This window comes from Urocitellus parryii, chromosome 5 (assembly GCF_045843805.1).
Source record: "Urocitellus parryii isolate mUroPar1 chromosome 5, mUroPar1.hap1, whole genome shotgun sequence".
Lineage (NCBI taxonomy): Eukaryota > Metazoa > Chordata > Mammalia > Rodentia > Sciuridae > Urocitellus > Urocitellus parryii.
In genome coordinates, this window is record NC_135535.1 from 78,410,750 (window position 1) to 78,436,512 (window position 25,763).

The following is a 25,763-nucleotide window of genomic DNA, read 5'->3' on the forward strand; positions in this document are numbered from 1 at the left end:
TATTTTTAATCTCCATGATAATTTCCTTTCTTCATATAACCTATTTAACTGCTTTCTTATAGAGTTTCTTTGATCCTTGGTCAAAGTACACCAAGTCTTATGTCTTTGTAATCTTTAACTAAAGGGCAGGCTCTGCATCTCAACCCATTTGCCATTAGTATTAACTATGTGTTTCTCATTTCCATGATAAATTCCTGTGTAAGGCAAAGGAGGGTCTATTGGTGGGGGAAATGTGTTTTTATTAGCCTCTTGTCCTCCATGCAGATACCATAATCTTCCTTTAATTAAGTAAACTACATATGATGGTCCTTATACTATTGGCACAGCAATTGTTTTTCTGTAACCAGGCTGTTGCATAGGTTGTGGCTTTAGAACAGGGGGCTTAGTGTAAATTGTTAACTGTGGGATAAACACTTCTTGTTGCTTAGGCTTTTCTCAGGAACCTTGATTTGCAATCTTTTCCCCGTGAATTTCTTGAGAAATAACACTATTGTTTGTATCCTGAGAGATATTGAAACACATCTCGAAGCATGTCTTAATCATATCCTTAGTCTCCTTCTGGGGATTTTCCTGCAATCTCAGGCAACACATACTTTTATTATTGATTGACATATGCCCTGTTATCCATATCATGAATATCATAAACAAAACACTTAACTTCCCCATGGTTTCCATATGGTGCGGCCCTGTTAAGGTTTAGTATGCCTGTTGAAGCCCCCTAAAGCCCAAGGTTATGCAAGAGCAGTGGCTAAGACAAAGGTCAGCTGGGGCAGGCCCAAGCTAGGAGGAGAAAATGTTCTTTTCCCCTTAAGTCACAAGCTCTGCATACCTGGGCCAACAGGGAGAGGCTCTTGGCATGCTTAGCCTGGGAACAGTACATAGTAAAGAAACACATGCAGCCTCAGATGATTAGATAAACTCTATAAAAGAACTCTTGGCTTTACTGAGCAAATAAATAAGAACGATCAGAGTTTAGTTTAATATATTTGCTGAAGCATGTTATTAGGACAATGTGGACAAAGTGATGTAAAAGAATTGTTTGCCTTATGTCAAGAAGTGTATAAAAGGAGCTAAGAAATAAACATCAGCATGCAGTTGCATTTGCTGCCTTTGCTCTGCATCCCCTGTGTCCTGATTTCTTCGTGACCCTTACCCAGGGACCCGAACGCACTAGACGTTCACACTTGGCGCCCGAACAGGGACCCTGCAGGATTGTCAGGAAGGGTAAGTATACTTCTTACAGATTACAGGGTGATGGGACAATCTTCTTCCTCTCCTTTTCTAAAAATTTTGTGGCATTCTTTGGCTATGTATGGCATTAATATCTCCCATTCTGATATGGAAATGTGTCTTAAAGTAGTCAGGGAATGGAATCCCTGGTTTCCTGAGGAAGGCACTATGGATGTTGATAATTGGAAACGGGTTAGATATAATGTAGAAAAGGCAATGAGACAAGGAGAAAAAGTTCCAATTCGCTTCTCGTCAATTTGGTCTCTTTTGTATACTATGTTTAAAGCAATGGAGGAGGAACGTTTAATTGGAAATTTACAAAAAGAATTGGCTCTTTCTATTTCAGATTTGCCTCTGGATACGAATGAAAAAGAGGAGGTTGTAAAAGATGCACAACAATTAACTCATAATCTTAGTCCAAATTCGGCCGATACAACTAAAAAGAAAATGAAAGTAAAAACAACAGCCAACGCTAGTGCTATTTCGGAGCCTTTTAAGGATATGTTTGAGGGAGTTTTAGAACGTTTGAATAATTTAGAAAATAAAATAGATCCTAGGCCTTTTTCTGAAACTAAACCTTCAGCTCCTCCGGCCACAAATCCATTCTTGGTTGCATCTTTAAAAGCCATTCAGGACATGGATCCTGAATCTTCAGATGATGAGGATGAATCTTCTCTGTTCGCCTTCCCTATTATTAGGCCAGACCCAGTAGCAGGTATGGCACAACCACCTCGGTATGAGGGTATTGATATTGATCATATAGGAAGGTTAAAAAAGGCAGTAACTTTGTACGGACCTCAATCTCATTATGTTAAGGAACTGTTGAATGCCTTTGCAACACATTATAACAATTTTACTCCTGAGGATTGGAGAATAGTTGGGAGAGCTTTGTTGCGAGAACCCGAGTATCTTCAGTGGCATATGTGGTTTTTGGAAGGATGTGCTGCAAAGGCCAGAGAAAATGCTAATAGTCAAAATCCTGTAATTCGTGCTATAAGTTACCCTATGTTGTCTGGAACTGGTATGTATGATGATATACAACATCAAATATATATTCCTCAAGAAATTCATGAACAGTTAAAAGACATTGCTTTAGATGCATGGAACAAGATACGTCCCACTGGGGAACACTATGGTTCCTGGACAAAAGTGAATCAAAAAACTAATGAACCATATGTAGAATTTTTATCCCGTTTAAAATTAACTATTGAAAGGACAGTGGTTGGAGAGGCGGCTCGACAACAATTGTTACGATTGTTGGCTTATGAAAATGCTAATGAAGATTGCAAAAGGGCTATAATGCCAATAAAAGACACTGGAGACATTCATGACTATTTAAAGGTCTGTAAAGACATTACTTCTGAGACCCGTAAGATGCAATTATTTGCTGAAACAATGGCTTCCACATGGCATGCGTTGCAAAGTAATAAAACACTGACAAATGTAAAGTGTTTTGGTTGTGGTCAAATGGGTCATCTAAAAAGGAATTGTAGACAAAAGAAGGAAAAGGAAACTAGAGGACCTGGCATTTGCCCTAAGTGCAAAAAAGGAAAGCATTGGGCCCGGGAGTGTAGGTCAAAGAACGTAACCACTTTTACAGCTCAGGGAAACGACAAGACGGGCCGTACCCCAGGCCCTGGACAAATAAACGGGGGCAGCCCACCATCTTTTCCTTACAACCCGCAACCCAATGTAGTGCCGCCGTGGATCTCCCAGCCATAATAGATTTTGACCTAAAGGGTGGAGCATTGCCTAAACATATACCTACAGGCATTTTTGGCCCCTTACCAAAAGGCACCTTTGCTTTATTAACTGGACGTTCTAGTCTAAATGCTAAGGGTATTACTGTTCACTTGGGTATTATTGATGCTGACTATGAAGGGGAGATTCATATTTTGATGTCTTCTTTAGATGACATTCACTTCTCTACAGGAGAAAAAATTGCACAATTAATCCTGCTTCCTTATCTGCCTATTGGAGATCCTACTCATATTAGACAGGGAGGATTTGGTAGCACAAATGAACACAGTATATTCTGGACAACACAGATAACTAAAACACAACCAACTATTAAGATAAAAATAGGTACCAAGACTATTAATGCTTTGATAGATACAGGTTCTGATATTACCATTATTAGAACACAAGATTGGCCTAATAATATACCTTATCATATAATACCTTGCCAAATTAAGGGGGTTAGTTCAGCTCCCGTACAAAGTATTGGACAAGCCACAATTCATATGACTATACACTCAGAAGATGGTCAGGTGGCAGTTTTAAAACCCTATATTTTAGACATTCCCCTTAATATTATAGGAAGAGATATATTAGAACAATGGGGAGCTTAAATACAGTTTTAAAATAATTTTTAGATGGAGCCGCTGAAAATTATGTGGAAGTCTGATGATCCATTGTGGATTGAACAATGGCCTCTTACTAAAGAAAAATTAGATGCTGCTCACCAATTGGTGCAAGAACAATTACAAAAAGGTCATCTTGAATTTTCAACCTCTCCTTGGAATTCACCTATCTTTGTTATAAAAAAGAAATCTGGTAAATGGAGATTGTTAACTGATTTATGGGAGGTAAATAATTCTATGTATCCCATGGGGGCTTTGCAGCCTGGCATCCCTTCTCCTGTTATGCTTCCTCAAAATTGGTATGTTATAGTTGTTGATTTACAAGACTGTTTCTTTACTATTCCTGTACATCCTACTGATAGAAAGCGTTTCGCTTTTTCTTTACCTCGAATTAATCATCGAGGGCCTCACCTCCGATATCAATGGAAGGTATTACCTCAAGGTATGATGAATTCTCCCACTATATGTCAGATTTATGTTGATGCTGCACTTAAACCTATTAGGCATCAATGGCCTCATTTGTATATCTCACATTATATGGATGATATTTTATTTGCCGGCCCTAAACAACAAGAGCTAGAAACTTTATTTCACAAGTTACCATCATATTTTCAACCATATGGTTTAATAATAGCCCCAGAAAAAATCCAAAAAGAAGATGTGGTACATTATTTAGGCTACACTGTTGGTAGGCAAAAAATTACTCCACAAAAATTATCTATACGTAGAGAAAATTTGAAAACTCTTAATGACTTTCAAAAGCTTCTTGGAGACATTAACTGGTTACGACCTACTTTAGGGATTCCAACTTATCAATTACATAATTTATTTTCCACTCTACAAGGAGATTCAGCTTTAAATAGTCCTCGATTTTTAACCGAGGAAGCCTCCAAAGAGTTGGCTTTTGTAGAACAACGTATTAAAGATGCATTTTTACAAAGGGTGGATTTACAAGTTCCCATTTCTCTTTATATTTTAAATACTTTTCAATACCCTACTGCTATGTTAGGACAAAATGATCTTCCATTGGAATGGATCTATACCAAACATAGATTTTCTAAAAATATAATGTCTTATGCCGATCAAATTGCTTTGTTAATTGAACAAGGAAGACAAAGGTGCATGACTTTGACTGGCTATGATGCTCATCAAATAGTTATTCCATTGGCAAAGGATCAGTGGGAATATTTAATACAAATGACTGAAAGTTTACAGATAGCTTTAGCTGAATATACAGGAACTACTTTATATCATTTCCCAAAAGGTAAATTGTGGGATATTTTAAAACGACAAAATTTTGTTATCAATACTATTATTAGTGAAAATCCTTTAGACAATGTTGTTACTATATTCACAGATGGTTCTAAAACCAAAAGTGCCTATTGGACAGAAGATCGATATTGGGTACAATTAACTAATTACAAATCTGTACAACAAAATGAACTCTTTGCAGTTATTCAAGTTCTTAATGATTTCAACAGTCAAGACATCAATATTATAACTGATTCAGCCTATACTGTGGGAGTAGTAAAAAACATCTATACTGCTGTGGCTTATTCTAATAAACCTGTTCTTCAAAATCTTTTTCTTACATTACAAAAACTTTTACAACATAGAAACTCTCGTATATTTATTGATCATATTCGATCTCATTCAAATCTGCCAGGACCATTGGCATATGGCAATACTCAAGTAGATAAATTAGTTATGTTCAATACTCCCCAAGAAGACCATGATCTGTTACATTCTAATGCTGGACATTTACATATTAAATATAAAATTCCTTATCGACAGGAATTATTAAAAATTGCCCTATTTGTAGACCTCTACATCTTAGAATTGTACGATCTGGAGTAAATCCTCGAGGTCTACAACCTAATGAACTTTGGCAAATGGATGTAACTCATGTACCATTATTTGGACGGTATTCCTATGTTCATGTTGTCATAGACACATATTCTAAATTTATGTGGGCAACTGCTCAAACTGGAGAAGCTGCTAATCAAGTCATTCAACATTTAATCCAAACGTTTGCTGTTATGGGAGTACCAGCAATAATCAAAACTGATAATGGCCCTGCATATATTAGTAAAAAGTTTAAAGATTTTTGTAATCTGTATGATATTAAACATATTACAGGAATAGAATACAATCCACAAGGACAAGCACTCGTGGAAAGAGTACATGCAACCTTGAAGTTACAAATAAAAAAATTAAAAAGGAGGAAAAGGACAGATTTACACATGCATCTTTTTATACATTTGCAGAACCAACCTAAGGCATTGTTACATCAAGCATTATTTATTTTAAACTTCCTTAATCTGCCTCAAGGAGAAATATTAACAAGAGCAGAGAGACATTTTGAACAAAAGACATTAGATACAGTACATGAACCAGTTTGGATAAAAATTGCAGCGGATGCTGAATGGCAGCCAGGTGTCTTACTATATAGAGGGAAGGGCTATGCTTATGTCTCCACAGAAAATGGACATCGGCAGTGGCTCCCAGGGCGTTGGATCCAGACCCGTCACAATCAGGACTGCGCCAAGGGGAACTCCGTATCCACTACCCAAACCCCGGAATCAAGAACCGGAACTTGACTTCCCGGTAGCAGCAATGGCCCGTCTTCATCTAGGGGCTAGACGTCGCCGACGTCCAAATCTTTCCCCATTACCAACATGGGGACAAGTTAAAAAGCTGAGTGGGGAAGGGCAAAAAGTACTACAACGTACTGGGAAGACTTGTACGCCAGAGAATTTATTTCTGGCTATATGTGCATTGTTGACTGTTTCCTCTGCCTCTGAGGTACATAATAATAATCAAAATACTCATTATTGGGTTTATATTCCCAATCCTCCGTTGGTGGAACCTGTTATGTGGGGAGAAGTGGATGTTACATTGTATACTTCCCCTGCTATTTTGTCTCCACCATGGAACAATTTAACTTATTTAAATATTCATGACGGGGCTCCTTTTAATTTTACATACAAAGGCAATAATAGTAAGCCTATTTGTTTAGGGTCCTCTCCATGTATACAATTGGATTGGCAACATTGGATTTTAGTCGGAAATCGGAATAATGGTTCTAGAGCCAAGTTACAAAGACTTTCAGCATGGTCAATCAATATGACATGGGATAACATTACGGAACCAAGATACCCCATGTTCCCTGAATGTCCAGATTTTACATATAGAAATTTACAATATAGTCCATTTATTTGGCAAGAATGTGGTGGAAAATTTGGGAAGGTGTTCCAGGACATGGTTATGTGGGGACCATATGGGATGTTTTTAAAGGATTGCTCTGAATGGAATAGTACTGCTTGTAATTTGTCTTCTACATACAGATTCCCGCCGAGAGAGAGGTGGAATGAGACCTTGAAAAATGACAAACTGATGGCTTGGGGAGATGGTGGAATTGCTGACCCATGTTTGGCATCACTTCGACATCCTTATAACGTGCAAACTCATCTTTGGAAGATTGCTGCCGCTATGAAACCTATAACCCTTCTAAACGGCTCTTTTTCAGGAACTAGTAGATCTCCAGCTTCTTATAAGTTTACTATATTTAAAGAATATAATGTCACTACCTGTGCTCCTATGCCATACCTTTTCTTAATAGGAAATATCACATTTGACTCAGGAGTATTTTGTTTTAATTGTAAATTATATACTTGTATCAATACTTCTGTATTAATTCCCCCTGGCCACTCTGTTATGTTGTTGCAACAACAATCTCATATTTGGCTTCCTGTTAATTTAAAAAGATCATGGTCTCAAGATCCTGTAAATACTTTAGTTATGGAATTTTTCCGACAATTGTTAAAAAGATCTAAGCGCTTTGTAGGAGTGCTAGTTGCTGTAATTCTAAGCCTTATTGCTGTCACAACATTGGCAACAGCATCAGGAATTGCTTTGCACACTTCTTTACAGACAAAACATTTTGTGGAAGAATGGCACAAAGAGTCACATGAGCTATGGTTATCTCAGACCAGAATCAATTCTAGACTTCAAACTCAAATAGATATATTAAAACAAACTGTAAATTGGTTAGGTAAAAAGGTTTTAACATTAGAGCAAGAAATTCGTTTAAAATGTGATTGGAATTCTACTACTTTTTGTATAACTAATGTACAGTATAATCAAAGTCTTCATGAATGGAATACTATACAAAACTATTTGGATGGTAATGATACTGCACAATTAATGATTGCTTCCTTACAAAAGGATATATTTGAAGTATTTGGAAAAGGATTTCAACAAGAAGATGCTGCCCAAATAGTGGAATCGTTTGTAAAGCAATTAGAAGGGTTAGATCCGAAAGGAATTGTACAAAGTTTATCCCATACAGCGGGAGGGGTAGGTGTGGTTTTAATTTTGGTATTAATTCTTTTCATACTTTTATATTGCTTTTGTATCAAACCCTCTCAAAACTCTATCTTAACATTATGGAAGGCTGTGTTAGAAAAACAAAAGAAAAAAGAAGGAATTGTTAAGGTTTAGTATGCCTGTTGAAGCCCCCTAAAGCCCAAGGTTATGCAAGAGCAGTGGCTAAGACAAAGGTCAGCTGGGGCAGGCCCAAGCTAGGAGGAGAAAATGTTCTTTTCCCCTTATCTTAAGTCACAAGCTCTGCATACCTGGGCCAACAGGGAGAGGCTCTTGGTATGCTTAGCCTGGGAACAGTACATAGTAAAGAAACACATGCAGCCTCAGATGATTAGATAAACTCTATAAAAGAACTCTTGGCTTTACTGAGCAAATAAATAAGAATGATCAGAGTTTAGTTTAATATATTTGCTGAAGCATGTTATTAGGACAATGTGGACAAAGTGATGTAAAAGAATTGTTTGCCTTATGTCAAGAAGTGTATAAAAGGAGCTAAGAAATAAACATCAGCATGCAGTTGCATTTGCTGCCTTTGCTCTGCATCCCCTGTGTCCTGATTTCTTCGCGACCCTTACCCAGGGACCCGAACGCACTAGACGTTCACACGGCCCTACTGCAGAATCCCCCACGCTGTGACCCTGTTAGACATCAGGTTCAGGAATGCCTTCACCACCACAGAATTTATCAGTTCAGGACCTAGGGTTTAAATGCAGGCCACCAGGGATGGAGAATTATGGCTGCAAGCTGGTAACTGTAATTGGGCTGTTCATACCTTTGACCTAGTTTCTGTGTGTTTTAAAGTAACTTTATCACAACATGTTAAAACCTATATAATAAATGTGTGGAGCTTACCCATCTTCCTCCATCAGAGATTGACTGAACCACCAGGCCCTAGCCTTTTCTCTACTTTTGTGTCTGTTTGTCTTTTCTCAATCCGTTCACTGACCAGTTCAGGAACCTGAAAAAATAGCCATACAGGATTTACACTGTATGATCACACATAAGGAAACATCATCAGTGTGTCTCTCTGCACAGTTTATAGCAATAGGTACTAATATACCCTTTTAAGTCACTAGATTCTTCTTTATACAATTTAATATTTACATATATATTTCTGCAAGGTCAGACTGACTTCACTTTGTTGTGACAAGAGATTAAAGGTAATAAATTTGGGTTGTGACCAAACACAAACAAAGTTGAAGGCTGGAGATGGAGTGCAGCAATCATGAGGGTCTGGATTTCATCCGCAGCACTGCAAAAACAAAAGAACTCAAGTTGATCTATGCATATTCGTAGCAACAGAGTCAAAGATTGAGGTTCTTTGTTAGAATGCACAGACTCCTTTTAATTTGATTTGAAATATAAATAATTTACTTTGTACAAAAGGCCTTCCTTCCTGACTGCCCAAATAAATAAGAAATTAAAATAAGTAGCAGAGAGATATGAAGACTCTTATGCCATTTTCTTTCACATATAAAAGTAAGCCTGCCCCGAGGACACAATAATCTCCCTTGTATGTACAACAAACATGTGTTTAGAACCTTATCACAGAATCGAGCAATTTCTAGAGCCTGTTAGATCAATAGAAAAACTAATGATACAATTCTCTAATGTGAACCAGGGAATTGTTTTTACAGATCAGGAGTGAGGAGCACTGTTTTTCTTGGTGTTTTTTGTCTCTTAGTGTTATCTTATTTGTTATTTAATTAATTTAATTTAATTTTTTTTTTTTTTTGGTGGCACTGAGAAATACACTCAGAGCCTCACACATGCTAAGCCTGTGCTCTACCACTGAGCTACATGCTCAGCCCTCTTGCTTCTTACTCTCTTTAAGATTTCTCTCAATTTACTATTGTAGTATGGGTTTTGTTGAGAGGGCAACTAGCTAACTCCTACAATTTTGATCCTGGGATATAAGATTTTCTTTGAAAATGCATTTTCAAAAGCCAGAAGCAGACCTCTGACAACCTCAGTCTTCCAGTCTTGATACAAAACCCAGAAGAGATTTTTTTTTTCCAATACTGAGATTGAACCCAGAGCCTCACAGTTAGGCAAGCACTCTACCACTGAGTTCTATTCCCAACCCACAGTCCACAGTTTTTTTTTGTTTTGTTTTGTTGTTGTTGTTTTTAATGATAAATTTGGCTTCTAAACAAAAATTATGTATAGCATAAATCACCATTAACAAATTCCAAAGACAAACGCTTATGAAATCTGAAAACAACCAAGATCCATTAGGGTGACTAGAGTGTGTTACCAAGGAAAAAAGATTAGTATGCAATTGAACCCAACATATCAGTTGAGTTTTTTAATGTATCAATTTCATATGGTCCAAAGAAATTTTACAATGAAAGCAAAGATCAGAAGAGGTAAATAAAGGATAGAAAGAGAATAAGGTTTTGGCACCGATTACCTTGCACTATTCAAAGTCCAGAGAAATCAAGTATGATGGACACGAATGCTTTGATTTTCCATAGTTGTCGACTATTGTAGGAAAAAGATGATTTACTTCATTATAGCTTGGAAAAAAATCTTTCCTTCCTTCCTTCATTTTCTGTACTGGGGATTGAAACTATAGGTGCATAACCATTCAGCCACATCCCCAACGCTTTTTTTTTTTTTTAATATTTATTTTTTAGTTGTAGTTGGACACAATACCTTTATTTTATTTATTTATATGTGGTGCTGAGGATCAAACCCAGGGCCTCACACATACTAGGCAAGCACTTTACTACTGCCCCAACCCCAGCCCCAGCCCCAATCCTTTTTTTAAAAAATTTGGGGACAGGGTCTCACTAAGTTGCTGAGACTGGCTTCAAATTTGCAATCCTCCTGCCTCAGTTTTGCTGGAATCAAAAGTATGTGCCACCATACTTGGCTTAGAAAAAAAATGTATTTCCTAAAATTGGATACTTCTAGGCTGGGGATGTAGCTCAGTGGTAGACCGCCTAGCATGTGTGAGATACTGGGTTTGATTCTTAGCCCCACATATAAATAAAACAAAATAAAGGTCCACTGACAACTAAAAAAAAATCTTAAAAAAAAATGTATACTTCCTGTTGTTCTCATTCCAGTTTCCTCGGAGTAAACATCTAGTTATTTAAATGCTTCTTGGTTACCCAATCAAAAGACAAGAATATAATTTTCATATAATTTTTTTTTTGGTAGATGTCCTGGTTTACTTGTAATTTCTTCTGAGTTTCAGTTATCATGGTATTCATAGAATCTGATCAATTTTAGATTTATTATAAACTTTATATTTCCACATCTGAGACCTGGGGACCACACAAAAAAATTAACAATTTTTTTTTTGCAGAGTAGTATTGGGGATCAAAACCAGGGCCTTGTGCATGCTAGGCAAGTACTGAAAAACCAGCCTCAACCTCAAAGCAAAGCCTGTCCAAGGAAGGGGGCATGATCCTTGTCCTTGGAAAGACCCACAGAGCACTCCTAGGCACATACTCACCCTGCTGAGTTGTTTATCTACAAATAACAGGAGAGATCTGTGGCGCCAGGTGTCCCTGACTCAGTTAGGCTAGGTGAGGACCCATAGCAACCCCCTAGCAGCCACAAATCAGCATGAGACAGGGAAAATACCTGGGATGCCAGATGACCTTCCCAGTAGTTTATGGTGGTTGATAGCCTGATGGGAAGCCATGTAGTTCAGCACTACTCCCCTGGTGGCCTAAACCAATCAGTTCAAAGGAATCCCCCTGTTGTACTAACCAATCACCCTTATCCAACTTGTTCCCACCAGTGTATGTGCTAATCATGTTTTAGAGTTGTTTTATGATTTTTCCCGTGGTGTGTGATGATTTGCTAAGAGATGCTATGATGTATGTGAAGTCCCTGCCTTCCCCAAAGAGTGTATAAAACTGCTGCAAACCCTGGGCTCGGGGCCTTTCAGGGTCGCCAGTTGCTGTGTGTGCGCGGAGGACCAAGCTACTCAAAATAAACACCTCTTTGCTGCTTACATCTCTGGTGGTCTTTTGGGGGTCCCAAATTCGAGCAAATGATATTACTTTGTAAGCCACTACCCAAGGAGCCAACTGATCTCAGTGTGTTGTTTCAGCCTTTCTTATAAAACAAATCGCCCCCCAATTTAATGGCCTATGGCAGCGTCCACTTACTGCTCACAACTCTGTGGATTGCAATTTGGTCTGGAATCTGCTGGATGGTGGTTCTGCTGGTCTTAGCCTGGAGTCATTCGTGTGGCTATATCATCTCTCTAAGCTAGTCTCACTCACACACCTAGCAGCTAAAGTATACCGAGTGACGCAGCTGCTGTCACTCGGTATACTTTAGTTCATAGTTTCTAATAGGTTGGACTGAGCTCCCTACGTGGTGATCTCAGGACAACTTTCTTCTGAGAGTGTAAGTGTAGAAGCCTTGAGAGCTTTTTAGGGTGAAATGCAGAAGTCACATAACATCACTTTTGCAGTTCAGTGACCAAATCAAGCCAAAGATTAGACTAACATTCAAGAGGTGGACAGATTCTCCCTCTTTTCAGGAGGAGAAAAAATGATTTGTATCCAAATTTATATTTCTCCACAATTTCTAAAATAAATTTACTCATTTTCCCAGTAATATCCATTATAGAAAAAAGGATTCACTGGTCTAGGACTCCATAGAGAAAGAAATAGTGTATTTAAATGTTATATCCTTTTTGTCTCCTTTAAACTGAAACACTTTCTTAGTTTGCCTTTCATGACAGTGGCTTTTTAAATTTAAAAAAAAAATTTTTTTGACATTTTGAATTTTGTAGAATGTCCCTGAATTTGAGTTTGTGATTTCCTTGTGATTAGATTCAGATTGTGCTTTAGGACACAGGGGCCTTGTACATGCTAGTTAAATGCTCTACTACTGAGCTACATACGCTGCCAGCCCTTTTTATTTTGTTCTGAAATAGGGATTTATTGAGTTGCCCAGGCTGACCTCAAACCTGCAACCCTCCTACCTCAGACTCCTGAGTAGTTGTGTGAATTGTATACCTTTGACATGAACACTATATAAGGGATGTTATGATCTCCTCATTGCATTACATGGGGAGAAAATGATGTCAATTCCATTATTGTTAGTACTAACTTTGATCAATTGATGTTTCTGTTGCCCAAAGCTTGGTGCTTGTCATCAGTGCCAATCCAATAACGAAGACAGAGTTTTGAGAAAAAGGAAAAAGACAGTTTGTTTATTGCTTTGCTAGCAAAGGAGAAACACAGGAGACTCCTATCCCAAAAGCTACGATTCTGCCCATCACCAGTAACAGGGTGCTTTTAAAGAGGTAATTCAGAGAAAATGAGATCAGAGAGGAGAGATCAGGAAGGACTAGTTCAGGGAGAAAAAGGTTGGGTAAAAGAAAAAATATGTAAGTTTCAAAGCCACAATGGGTATAGTCAAAGCATCAAGTGAATCCCTGTTACATGTCCACTGTAAAGTTAATATTTTAATTTAGTAATTTATTAGCAATTTATGTGATGATAAACTATTTGTTACTTTCATTAACTAGTTTTAGTTTCAATTAATTTATTCTAAATAATTTTTTTGGAGGAGTATTGGGATTGAACTTAGAGGCACTTGACCACTGAGCCACATCCCCAGCTCTATTTTGTATTTTATTTAGACATGGGGTCTCACTGGGTTGCTTAGGGCCTTACTAAATTGATGAGGCTGGCTTTGAATTCGTAATCCTCCTGCCTCAGCCTCTGGATGAGCCTCTGATTACAGGAGTGGGCCACTGTGCCCGACTAAATAAAATTTAAAGAATTTAGTGCAATTCACTAAGTGGCTTTGAGCCTCAGTTTCCTTATCTGTAAATTGAAATTAACACGACTTTTCTCATAAAATTGTCATTGATAAATCATGGAAAGTACTATTGAACTGATCATCATCTATTTATTTAACTAGTTTTTACTAGAGTCCTTTAGTTCTTAGTAGTGTGCTGGGAAGAGACAAGCAAAGCAGTATCCTTGCCCTAGTAGATGGTACAGTGTAGGTAGGAGCAGCAAACTTTTTCTACAAAAAGCAAATATCTAGTAAACACTTCAGGAGGTATGCACACAGTGCATAAATGAAGGGGTGTTGCTGTTTTCAATAAAATCTTATTTTCTTATCAGGTGGTAGGTTGGACTGGCCAATGGGCCCTAATTTGCTAATCTTTAACCTCAAAGATCTAGATCAACAAATAAATATAATTTCAAATTTTCACAAGTACTATAAAGGAAAATATGGGTGTCAGATGATTATATAACAATGACTTTACCTTGTCTAGAATATCAAGGATACTCAAGCTCAAGAAGTAACATGTATGCTGAGACCTGAAAAACAGGTATCTATTTACTAAGCAGGGAGTGACAGCAGGGAGCTTTCTCGACAGAGTAGACAGCATATGCTAAGGTACTAAGGGAAAAATTCTTAAAGCACTTTTTTTTAGAACTCAAAGTCAATGTTACTAAAGGGAAAAAAGTAAGAAGAGTAATTTTACAAATATTTATCAATTCCTTACTATGTGTGAAGCATTATTCCAGTTGAATGGAATACATTAGTAAATAAGAGTAACAAGGTCCTTGCCCTGATGGGGTTGATTTGGGAAAGAGGTAGGTATTGGAGCTAAATAATAAACATATGAGTAAATAATTACATATTTAATATGTAATTATATGTATGTGTAAATAAATGTGATTATAGATGTGGTCAAGAAGAAAATAATTTCTTCTATGATATAAAGCAGCATGAGGTTACTTTAGATGACTTTGTTAGTGGTTTTTGAGAAAATGACATTTGATCTGTGAACTGAAGTTCTCTGAAGAAACTGCACCTATATTAAAGATCCTGCAGTTTCATCTTGATTGACTAGAGCATTGGGATTTGGAGAGATGGAGAATTCTAGGTCATAAGCAAAATCACCATGGGCTAGGGCTGGGAATATGACTCAATGACAGAGTGCTTGACCAGGGATTGCAGGCCCTGGGTTTCACCCCTCCACATACACAAAAATATTACGTTGGGCTATTCCAGAACCTTTACTAGCCAAAGACCTTAAAGTTTCTTTCTGACCTAGCTTTCCCCTCACTAATAGATAAACTTCTCAAAATGTATTACTAAACCTAGCAGACTTCCAGCCTCCACCAACCCTAAGGCTAAGAATGTTGTAACACCTCAAAACCATAAAAGACATTTCTATCCTTTGCTGTAACCTGCTTACCTGATACTCACACCAGCATAACTGGGAAATGTTTATGACTTTCTTTTATTTTGGGGCTATAAAAGTTCCTGTAATCTCTTCCACAGTGCAACACATCATGCAAGGTAATTTGAATAAAAGTTCCTAGGCCATGATCACTCATATTTGGCTCAGAATAAGAAAACTATTTCTTATTTCCTTTAAAGCAAGAGTTGTTCTTTTATGTTGACAGATGTGAGACTTGAACAGAGAAAAAGCCCAACATGCTGGGCATGGTGGCACACGCCTATAATCCCAGTGACTCAGGGGGCTAAGTGAAAGGAAAGCAGGAACCCAGAGATGGATGAAGGAGAAGTGAAAGTCAGAGACCAGGGAGAGATACACATGCAAGTTTATTTGTCAGAGCTGACCAATAAAGGCCATCTCTCCATAGATGGAAAGAGGCAAAATAGGTGGGTCTTAATGCTGTGGTTAAGGGTGAGGTTGGTATGAGGGAGTGGTGATATGACCTTGGGCAGGAAAGAATGCAGTTGGTAAAGGGTTGGTTTGGTTTTGAGGGAGTGGTGAGGCTTTCTCAGAAAGGCCCTGGAGGGGGAAAGTGAAATTTTTCTTAAAATGGCGGCTGTCACTTAAGATGGCTGTCAAGATGCTAAGCAAGTGAAGCCAAATTCAAAGTTAGGTAGTCAGTGTAGTTAGATAAATCGGGTCTAATACCGAGTGAAATCTAAAATGGAGGCCATGATGAGAATGATTCCAGGAAACAGCAGGACAACTCATGGAATGTTAATGAAGTCCAGGAAAAAGCCCAAGGCCAGAGCCCATCCCAAAGAAGTGTTAATGAACAGCCCCCAGCAAACTTGAAGGTGCTGACTCAGAAGTCCTTCCTGACCAGATTACTTCTTTGGCCCACCTGTGTCCCACCCCTCGGGCCTTCCCACCTACATTCCCTCACTGAAAGAACTATAAAAAGGGGAAACAACCGCACTTCCACGGATTCCACCTCTTGGGTCCCCTTCTTCCTCCAGGAGAAGTCTTTTCTGCTATCCTTTAATAAACTTCTAATTTCTACTCTGACCTTGCCTCGGCGTGCTTCTTTGGTGTTATTCTTCAACATTGGGGAAGCAAGGACTCGTCACTGGTCAACAGCGGTAACACAAGGACCTTATATTCCCCACTTTCTTGTTTGTTGGGACTCTTAAGGGACAGGGGCATAGATCAATCTTCTTCCTGCTGGGGCAACATCTGGACCTTTGTTAGGGGTGCAGGGTGTCATTGAGGCAATAGAGATGGTCAGGACGTGCTGAAATTCTGACTCCCAATTTTGGTGAGGGGTTGAAAGTCCTATAACAGAAGCTGGTTCATGGTTTGGTTAGAGATCCTTTGAATCTGGTCTTGAATAAATCTAATGACTGGGAGGCAAGCATAAGCAAAAGGCCTATGACAAGAAGAGAGGTCAGGAAAGGAAGTGCCCACTGGAGAAGGCGGTTACTTAGCTGCCGTCCTTCAGTTCCAATGGCAGTGGGAAGCTTTGAGGCCTAAAGGAGATTGGTGGTAAAGGGGGAATTAGTAATTGAGGTTCCCTTGGTGGTAAGGAATCAATCTCCTTCCAAATAGCAGAGTGGGAAAGAAGTATGTGGAAAGTGTACTTAGAGTCAGTGTAGACATTGAGGGAGGCTCCCTTTGCCAAAGTGAAGGCTCCAATGAGGCCCAAAAGCTCAGCCTCCTGATTGGATGTGTTATTGGGGAGGGGAGCTGCTTCCACAACTGAGGTTAGAGACACTATAACATACCTTGCCTGATGAGCTTCCTCCTGAAGGACAGAGGAGCCATCTGTGAACCAAGTGTATGCTGCCTGGAGCAAGGAGCCTTCCTGTATGTGGGAGAGATGTGGAAGAAACTCCTCCAGAGTTTCAATCATGAATGGGTAAGAGGAGAAGAGGTGGAAGAGTCCTGAGGATCAGGGAGGAGAGTAGCAGGATTTAAAGGTGACCAAATGTGTGGAAAGCAAGACTGGGATCTTCCACCAGGGAAACCCAAATGAAGCCGGTGTGTGGACAAAGAAGAGTGTTAGGTGAATGGAAGAAAGTGTGTGGTAATTGTCCTGGGCTCTCAGGCCAGGATCCCAAAGCAGCTCAAATCCCTGGAGGGGAAAGCAAAGCTGATGGGAGAACATGATCGAGTCACTGGAATCAATAAAAAGTGGCGTAGGACTAACCCCACACACACCTGGAATAAGAAGTGGGTTTATGGGGCTGGGGATGTGTCTCAAGAGGTAACACGCTCACCTGGCATGCGTGCAGCCCAGGTTCGATCCTCAGCACCACATACAAACAAAGATGTTGTGTCTGCTGAAAACTAAAAAATAAATATTTAAAAAAAAAAAAAGAAGTGGGTTTATTGTCAGGAGCCTGATAATGCTGCTCTGCAAAAAAAAAAAAAAAAAAAAAAAAGAGGAGTCCTGGGTAAGATCTTCTGTCCCTTTGGAAGCAGGCATAGGGGAGGTGAGAGCTAAGAGGACTTGTGTGGAAAGCAAGAGTTGCATAGAGGGCTTACAACGTAGAGAGGAGAAGGCCTTAATGTATGATATCTCTTTCCATTTTCCTGAATGCTCACAATAGTTGAAAAGATCCCTGATAATATTGGGATCTAGAGTGTCATTAAGCAACCATTTAGAGTCCAAAGGATATTGAGGCCAGATCCAGTTGCACAAATGGTTAAGTTTTGGGTAGTTTAGATCCAGGGTGAGAGAGAGAGAGAGACCCTAGGTTAGTCAGGAGGCAGCCTAGAGGACTATGGGAAGGAATGGATGAGGAACCGCCCATGGTGTGACATAGGAAGTGAGTTTAGTGGGATGTCCTCCAGTCTCTAGTATCACCCAATTGAGAGGACTGTTATGCTCAGGGGGTCATCACCACTGCTGGGTAAGCATCAGGGCCAGGGCCTATAGAGGCACTTGGGCATCTAGCTGAGACTATGTAGGGGAAGAAGCTGTAGAGATTAACCTAAGGCTGAGAGGTAGTCTCACCAGGAACAACTACCAATCACCTTCAGTGGTTTTTCTCAAAACCCACCTAGAGACCCAGAGGACAGTAGGGATTAGCCATAGCTGTGAAAAGCTATGGCTGGGGATGTCCCCCGACCACACGGTAACCCTGGGACTGCCAGATTATTGACAGTCACTTCCCAGGACCTGTAGGTCATTTAGGTCAATGGGAGACAGGGGTCTTACCTAAAATATCTGGTGGTGGGTACAGAGAAGGCATTTCGAAGAATGGAGGGCCTGGTCCCATGATGGAATTCAGATCAGAGCCCAAGGATGCTCACTGATCCTTGAAGAGGGGAGCAGGGGCAAGGGAAGTGGGGGGGAACTGATCCTGGGGTTTCAGCACCAATGAAATGAAAGCGAGGAACTGGGAGATGGGCGATCGATAAATGAAAGATGGAGACCAGGCAGAGATAGAAATGAGAGTTTATTTGTCAGAGCTGACAAATAAAGGCCATCTCTCCATAGACAGAGAGAGGCAAAACAGGCTTGGGGTTCAGGGCTTTTGTGGGGCAGGCTCAGGGATTAGACCCCACTGGGTCCTAATGCCAGTGGTTAAGGGTGGGGTTGGTATAAGCAGTGGTGATATGCCCTCGGGTGGAAAAGAATCTGGTTGTTGAAGGGTTGGGTTTGTATTAGGGGGAGTGGTGATTCTTTCTCAGAAATGCCCTTGGGCAGGAAAGTGAAATTTTTCTTAAAATGGCCATCCAGATGCTAAGTAAGGACCTTGCATTGAGGAAGAAGAACCACAGGTTCAAGGTCAGCCTCAGCATTTTTATTAGACCCTGTATCAAAATAAATAATTTGAAAAATGGGGGGGGGGTCTAGGAATGTATCTCAATGGTTAAGTGCCCCTGGATTGAAGCCCTGGTACCAAAAGAAAAAAAGAAAAAGCCAAACAGAGGAAAATAGAATGTTAAAAACTGTGGAACAACAAAAGCAGAGGCCCTTTTTCCTGAAAGCTTGGTCCTTGTTGTTAGCACAAAAGGACCAGATGCGAACTTCGTGGATCATCAAAAGCCTTTATTCAGGAATAGGGTGATGCCTCTGAAAGACCCACTCTCCCAGTGGAAAGTGATCTACTGGCCAAAGGTGGAGTTTGTGCTTATATAGGTTACACTGAGAAGTAACTTAATTATTGATAGAGTGTGTCTAATGGAGGGTCTGGGGTCAGCGGTCAGTATTTATCTCTTTCCCTCCAGGGTCCCATTGTACTGTCACGGTGAAAGGACTTATTTTGGGAAAAATCAATGCTTTGGCTTCTTTCCAAAGATGGCCAGTCTAGGCTTTAATGGATATTTCCTGCACAGCGCTTGTCTTATCCCTGGGAAAGGATGTATTGGGAAAGGATCAATGTTATCAATGTGTTGACTTCTTCCTCACTCCCTCTCCCGGAGCCACATTATTTTGGGGGTGGTCATTTTCCACATCCAACACTTGTCCCCAATGTCAATCCAATAACGAGGACATGGTTTTGAGAAAAAAGAAAAAGGTTTATTGCTTTGCTAGCAAAGGAGAAACACAGGGGATTCCTGTCCTAAAAGCTGTGATTCTGCCCATTAGCAGGAACAGAGAGCTTTCAAAGAGGGGATTCAAAGACTACTACATTCCACGTGTTCTCTGTTGGAGTTGTCATTCACTTGTTAATTGGGAGATAGTCATTTCTGAGTTCTTCTGGTATCATTCCTGAGGTCTAGATTACTTTGTTCCTATGGTGGGTGTGTACTGGGGACAGATAACTCTGCTTAGGATGAGGAAGAAAGGTAATCTTGATTCCTGTGAGATTAGGGATGGGGAGAGAGTAGGGAGGAGCATGGAGAGGAAGAGAAAGAAACATGTCCACTTTTAAAATAAGTTGCAGAGCAGCAAGGGTTATAGTCAAAGCATAAAGTGAACCACTGTCACACCCTGAAACAATAAAAAGCCAGCATTACAGGGTTAAGATCTGCTACAAAACTAAGGCAGCTGCAGAGACACTGAGAAACTGATGTGACTCCATTTTTGAGAAACCAGCCTCTACCTCAGAGCAAAGCCTGTCCAAGGAAGGGGGCGTGACCCTTGTCCTTAGGAAAAACCCACAGAGCACTCCTAGGCACGTTCCCACCCTGCTGAGTTGTTTATCTACAAATAACGGGAGAGAGCTGCTGCCCCAGGTATCCCTGACTCAGTCAGGCTAGGTGAGGACCCATAGCAACCCCCTAGCAGCCACCAATCAGCATGAGACAGAGAAAATACCTGGGATGCCAGATGACCCTCCCAGTAGTTTATGGTGGTTGATAACATGTTGGGAAACCATGTAGTTCAGCACATACTCTCCTGGTGGGATTAAACCAATCAGTTCAAAGGAATCCCCCTCTTGTACTAACCAATCACCCTTACCCAACTTGTTTCCGCCAGTGTATGTGCTAATCATGTTTTAGAGTTGTTTTATGATTTTCCCGTGGTGTGTGATGATATGCTAAGAGATGGTATGATGTAAGTGAAGTCCCTGTCTTCCCCAAGAGTGTATAAAACTGCTGCAAACCCTGGGCTCCGAGCCTCTCAGCATCACCAGTTGCTGTATGCGCGTTGAGGACCAAGCTAGCTTGCAGTAAACACCTCTTTGCTGCTTACATCAATCATGGTCTTTTGGGGGTCCCGAACTTGAGCATATCAATACCCCTCTTCAAACACCAGTTTTTTCAATCATGCCAGAAATATTTTAGACATTTCTCTCAGAGTAACAGGCATGAGTTCATTGGAAGGAATGGAAGGAAGACAAAGGGACACTGTCAAGGGAGAGAGTGGGTCTTCCCAGAGAAGAGAAGATTGGCATGCTTCTCCTGCCTTCAGTTTTATTGGTCCCAAGGAAGTTTCCAGAGAGTCTCACCCAGGTCGACCTCCTGACTTTTGGCTGATTTCTTTATTCCCAAACTCACACCAGCATACTACAAACACGTTCTGGGGAAATCCAAGTTCTGCCGCAAAATTCACCTACTCCACCAGGCTTTCAATCCCAAAATACTTTTCTGAATCCCAGGAGAACTCAAGGGGAACTCCACTCCGGCAGCAGGATACGCCCTATTCCCAGCAGGAATAACCTTAAACCTGGAACAGCCCTAAACCCAGATTGTCCTAAACCCAAGGAGAGGGATACTCCCTAAAACCTGCAGGATACACCCTAAACCTGGATCTGCCCTAATCCAGTAGGATCCTCCCTAAACCTGGATCCACCCTGGTCCTTGAGCAAGGTCACCTTACTCAAGCATACATCCAATGTCAATATGAATGGCAAGTCCATTTCCAGGAGTCCTTCCTCTAGCAACATAGGGTACGCTGGCAAGGAAATTTCGATGTATCATTCCTACTTGGCAATGGCTCTCAGCAGGCAAGATGATGTAAGAGTTTCAAGTTCACACTTCCCCACTACCATGACAACTCTAGGTCACTTGGGCCCATCCTGACTGGTTCTAATTGGAATCTGTATTGACATATTTTATGGTTAGGGAGAATTATTTCCCTGAATTCTGGGATCTGGTCTATGTAAGGGTCACAAAATTTCCCTTGACCCCTTCAGGGTAACTTGTGCTCTTGTTGGCATTTGGGGCCAGCATTTCTCCTACAGATAACAGGTAATTTGTGAGAAATATAGTACATCCTGTCAACTTAAGTTAAGCAAGGCTGCAGGTAAGTTGCTCATCAAAAAGGAAAGTAAATGGGCTGGGGTTGTGGCTCAGTAGTAGGATGCTTGCCTAGCATGTGTGAGGCACTGGGTTTGATCCTTGGCATCACACAAAAATAAATAAATAAAGATATTGTGTCCATCTACAACTAAAGAAAAAATTTAAAAAGAAAGAAAGAAAGTGAGGGTAAGCACAGTGAGACCAGCTTATGAAATTATCTCTTAACCTCATGGTCCCTCCCAGGTCTTTTTCTATCACCAGGATTGAGGCAGTAGCCTTAAGGAACTAAAGGAAGAGCTCTAGAACAAGACTGGAGAAGAAGGAAAAGTCTGTATCAAACATCCATGGAGTCTTTGAAGGAAAATTTGAACTTAGGAAACCAGGTGTGGGGGCACATGTTGTAATGCCAGCCACATGGGAGGTGGAGGCAGGAGGGCCTCAAGTTGGAGGTCAGTCTGAGCGACACAGTGAGACGGTCTCAAAAACAATAATAACAAAAAAAAATTTTGTAATTTCCTCTGATATGCATTGAAAATCTATTATCAGATATTATTAAAGAGAGTGATATTTAAACTACATTTTGAACAATATTCTGGGTGTAGTGCACTGAATGAATTAGAGAGGTAAAAGAATAAAAGGGAGTTAAAAAGGCTTTTTACCAATCCTGGTGAGAAACTATCAGGTAGCTAAAATCAAGTTGACAAAAGTAGAAATGGAAAGAACTGAACAAATTATAGAGATAATTAAAAGTTAAAATTCACTGGATTTGGTGATTGATTAGATATTAACATTAAAGGAAAAAAGATGGTCCCCAGGCTCCTGAAGGAGAAATAGGCTGAATGGTAGTGTTATTTGCTGGGATATCCAAGGGGAAATGTTGAATGTCCTGTAGAAAATAGGAGTTCAGAAGAGTTTTGTTGGGGACATATTTGCCCATAGATGACCACTGAAGCTATGGATGTAGATAGTAACACCCAAGAGGAGGCATAAAGTAAGAAGAGAAGGCAGCCCAAGGCTAGCTCTTGAGAAACATGGGTGTTAAAAGACAAGTGAGCCAGACATAGTGTCATCTCCCTGTAATCCCAGCAATTCTGAAGGCTGAGGCAGGAGGATTGCACATTTGAGGCCAGCCTCATCAACTAAGCAAGACCCTGTCTCAAAATAAAAATTAAAAAGATTTGGAGCAGAAAGGGAGAAGTCAGCAACTGCTGTAGGCGCCGCCATGGTTTTTGCAAGAAGGAAGATGGCAGATCTGGAGGAAAACTTTTCTGATCAGGAAAAGGTACATATAGCAGCAAAATATGTCATTCATGTCTCTCCTAGAGAATTTAATGAGGTCTTTAATGATTTTTGGTTATTGCTTAATAACAATGATCTTCTCAGGAAAAGAACAGTCCATGCATTTGCACAGTATAAGTTGGACCCGTTACTCCAGTAAAAACTGAAGGTTATGATCATGAGGTATTGATAACAGAACATTGTGACTTGGAAATGGAAATGGAAAGTTTTGGGATCAAAAAAAAAAAAAAAAAAAACAGAATCTGGGCTGGGGATGTGGCTCAAGTGGTAGCGCGCCCGCCTGGCATGCGTTCCGCCCAGGTTAGATCCTCAGCACCACATACAAACAAAGATGTTGTGTCCGCCGAAAACTAAAAAATAAACATTAAAAAAATTATCTCTCTCTCTCTCTTTCTCTCTCTCTCTCTTAAAAAAAAAAAAAAACCAGAATCTGTTCAAATTTGATCACCTAAGAAAGGAAGCAACTGATCCAAGACCTTATAAAGCAGAAAATGCAATAGAATCATGGAGAACTTCAGTAGGAACTGTTCATCAAGCTTACATGAAAGAACATTACCCAAATGGGGTCTGTACTGTGTATAGTGAAAAAAAATCAATGGATAGAAAACCATTATTACATACACAGAGTGCCATCAGTAGCAAGCAAAAAAAATTTGGAATGGTTGTTGGAGGTCAGAATGGAAATATACAATCTTTCCTTGGGTCACTCAGGTGGTTGGCATCTTGAACATTCAGGTTCATTATTATGAAGTGGTGAAGGCGTTGTTCCCCCTCCCACTGTCTGACAAGGTCACAGTGAGGATGAAAGTGCTGGCAAGGCCACACTTGTGAGAAACTGAAACCATGGGACCCTTTTTTTATGTAATTGGGACTTTTTATTTTTATGCTCATAAACCTAACAGGAAGCATGAGTATACTTATTGCTAAACCAAATCAAATTCTAGATGGCCAGAACATAACAGGTGGTTCATGCCTTAAAGGCTGTTTTACTATCTCTCAGGACATTGAGGACAAAACAGAAAAATCTCAACAATCATTCTGGGAAAAGCTACAGGAACTCTAGGCACCACAGTTGATTATATCAACTAAGAATCCAAGCTCATATCTTCAGTCTCTCAAAAAGCCTAAGCAGATACTTATTATGTCTATTGCACGAAGCCCACCATATGTAGCCTATTTGATTCAGGATAGGTTATGGTATTCATCCAGGGGAGAAAAGGCTAATAAAAATATATTTATCTAATAGACCCTCCTTCACCTTACAAAGGGATTTATGATAAGCATAGTTAATATCGGTGGCAGAAGGACTGACGTACAGACCCTTTCTTTTAGTTAAAGATTATAAAGATTTAAGAACTGGCATACTTTGACTAAGGAACAAAGAAACTTTCTGAGAAAGCTTAACCAGTTTTATGAGAATAAATGTAGGCATTAATTAAGGTTTTATAAGATACATTTTTAGAATAATGTTAGAAATATTTTTAGATTCTTGGGTTTTTAGCTATGGATTTTTTAGATGCTTTAAGAATATTTTATAGATTTTAGGTTGTTATAAATTCAAGACTTAGGGGACTTTTAGATGGGATCTTAGATTAGAAATAAAGTACAGGTGTGCCTTTAAACTTAAAGGTTAATGACAAGTTAGGAGACACAGAGTCTAGTTACATAGATTGGCATCTGTTAAACAAGGAAATGTTACATCCTGGGAAAATCTGGAAATTGTAAATTGATTACACATTTTACTAAGGATTCTGTACCCATAATGATAAGAAAAAGCAGAACAAAAAAGGACCCAGAGAAATCAGTTTAGCACTCTCTCTCTGGAGATTGCTCCAACAGAAGGACTCCTTGTCTCATTCCTTGCACCTACATCACTCACACTTCAGGACTCCCTGGATCCTGCTATAGTAGGACCTCGGCAATGAAGATGGTAATGTTCAGCTAGTGAGTAGTAAAGATATACAAGATTACCTAACAGAGGTGCAGACAGCCAAAGAATTTATGAGATTTGTAGAAGCTGCAGAAAATGAATACCAGATTGTCATCGGTGAGAATTATCAGACAATGTCAGACACTATTTTCAAAGCCTTACATCAACAGTTGCCAGTTACAGGTACTAAGATTGATTGGAATAAAATTCTTAGCTACAAGATTGGCAAAGAGATGCAGAATGCATAAGGTGAACATTGCATGACCAGATCATTTTAGTGTCTTTTCGCTTTAAAAAAAATTATTATTATTATTATTATTATTATTATTATTATTATTATTATTTTCCAGGGCTGGGATTGAAGCTCAGTGGTAGAGTGCTTGCCTAGCATGTGTGAGGCATGGGTTCAATTCTCAGCACCACATGTAAATCAATTAATAAAATAAAGGTCCATTGACAATTTAAAAATTATTTTTAAAAAATTCTTTCCAAAGTATTCAGAACTGTCAAGCTGCCCAGTCAACATTGGCTATTGCCATTAAAAAAACACTGTAATTAATTAGTTGGTGAGAGCACAAAGCTTAGCTAATCAACCAGTATTTTTTATTTCTTTTGTTCAAAGAGGGCAGAAAATGAGTTAAGAATTTCTTACTTTGTTATTCCTTCCTTT

The 25,763-nt window shown here is 39.6% G+C and overlaps 1 pseudogene; it reads left to right on the top strand.

Moving 5' to 3' along the window:
* The first annotated feature begins 23,107 nt into the window (after positions 1-23,107).
* LOC113201488 (F-actin-capping protein subunit alpha-2-like) lies at positions 23,108-25,341 on the top strand (annotated as a pseudogene).
* Positions 25,342-25,763: the final 422 nt, after the last annotated feature.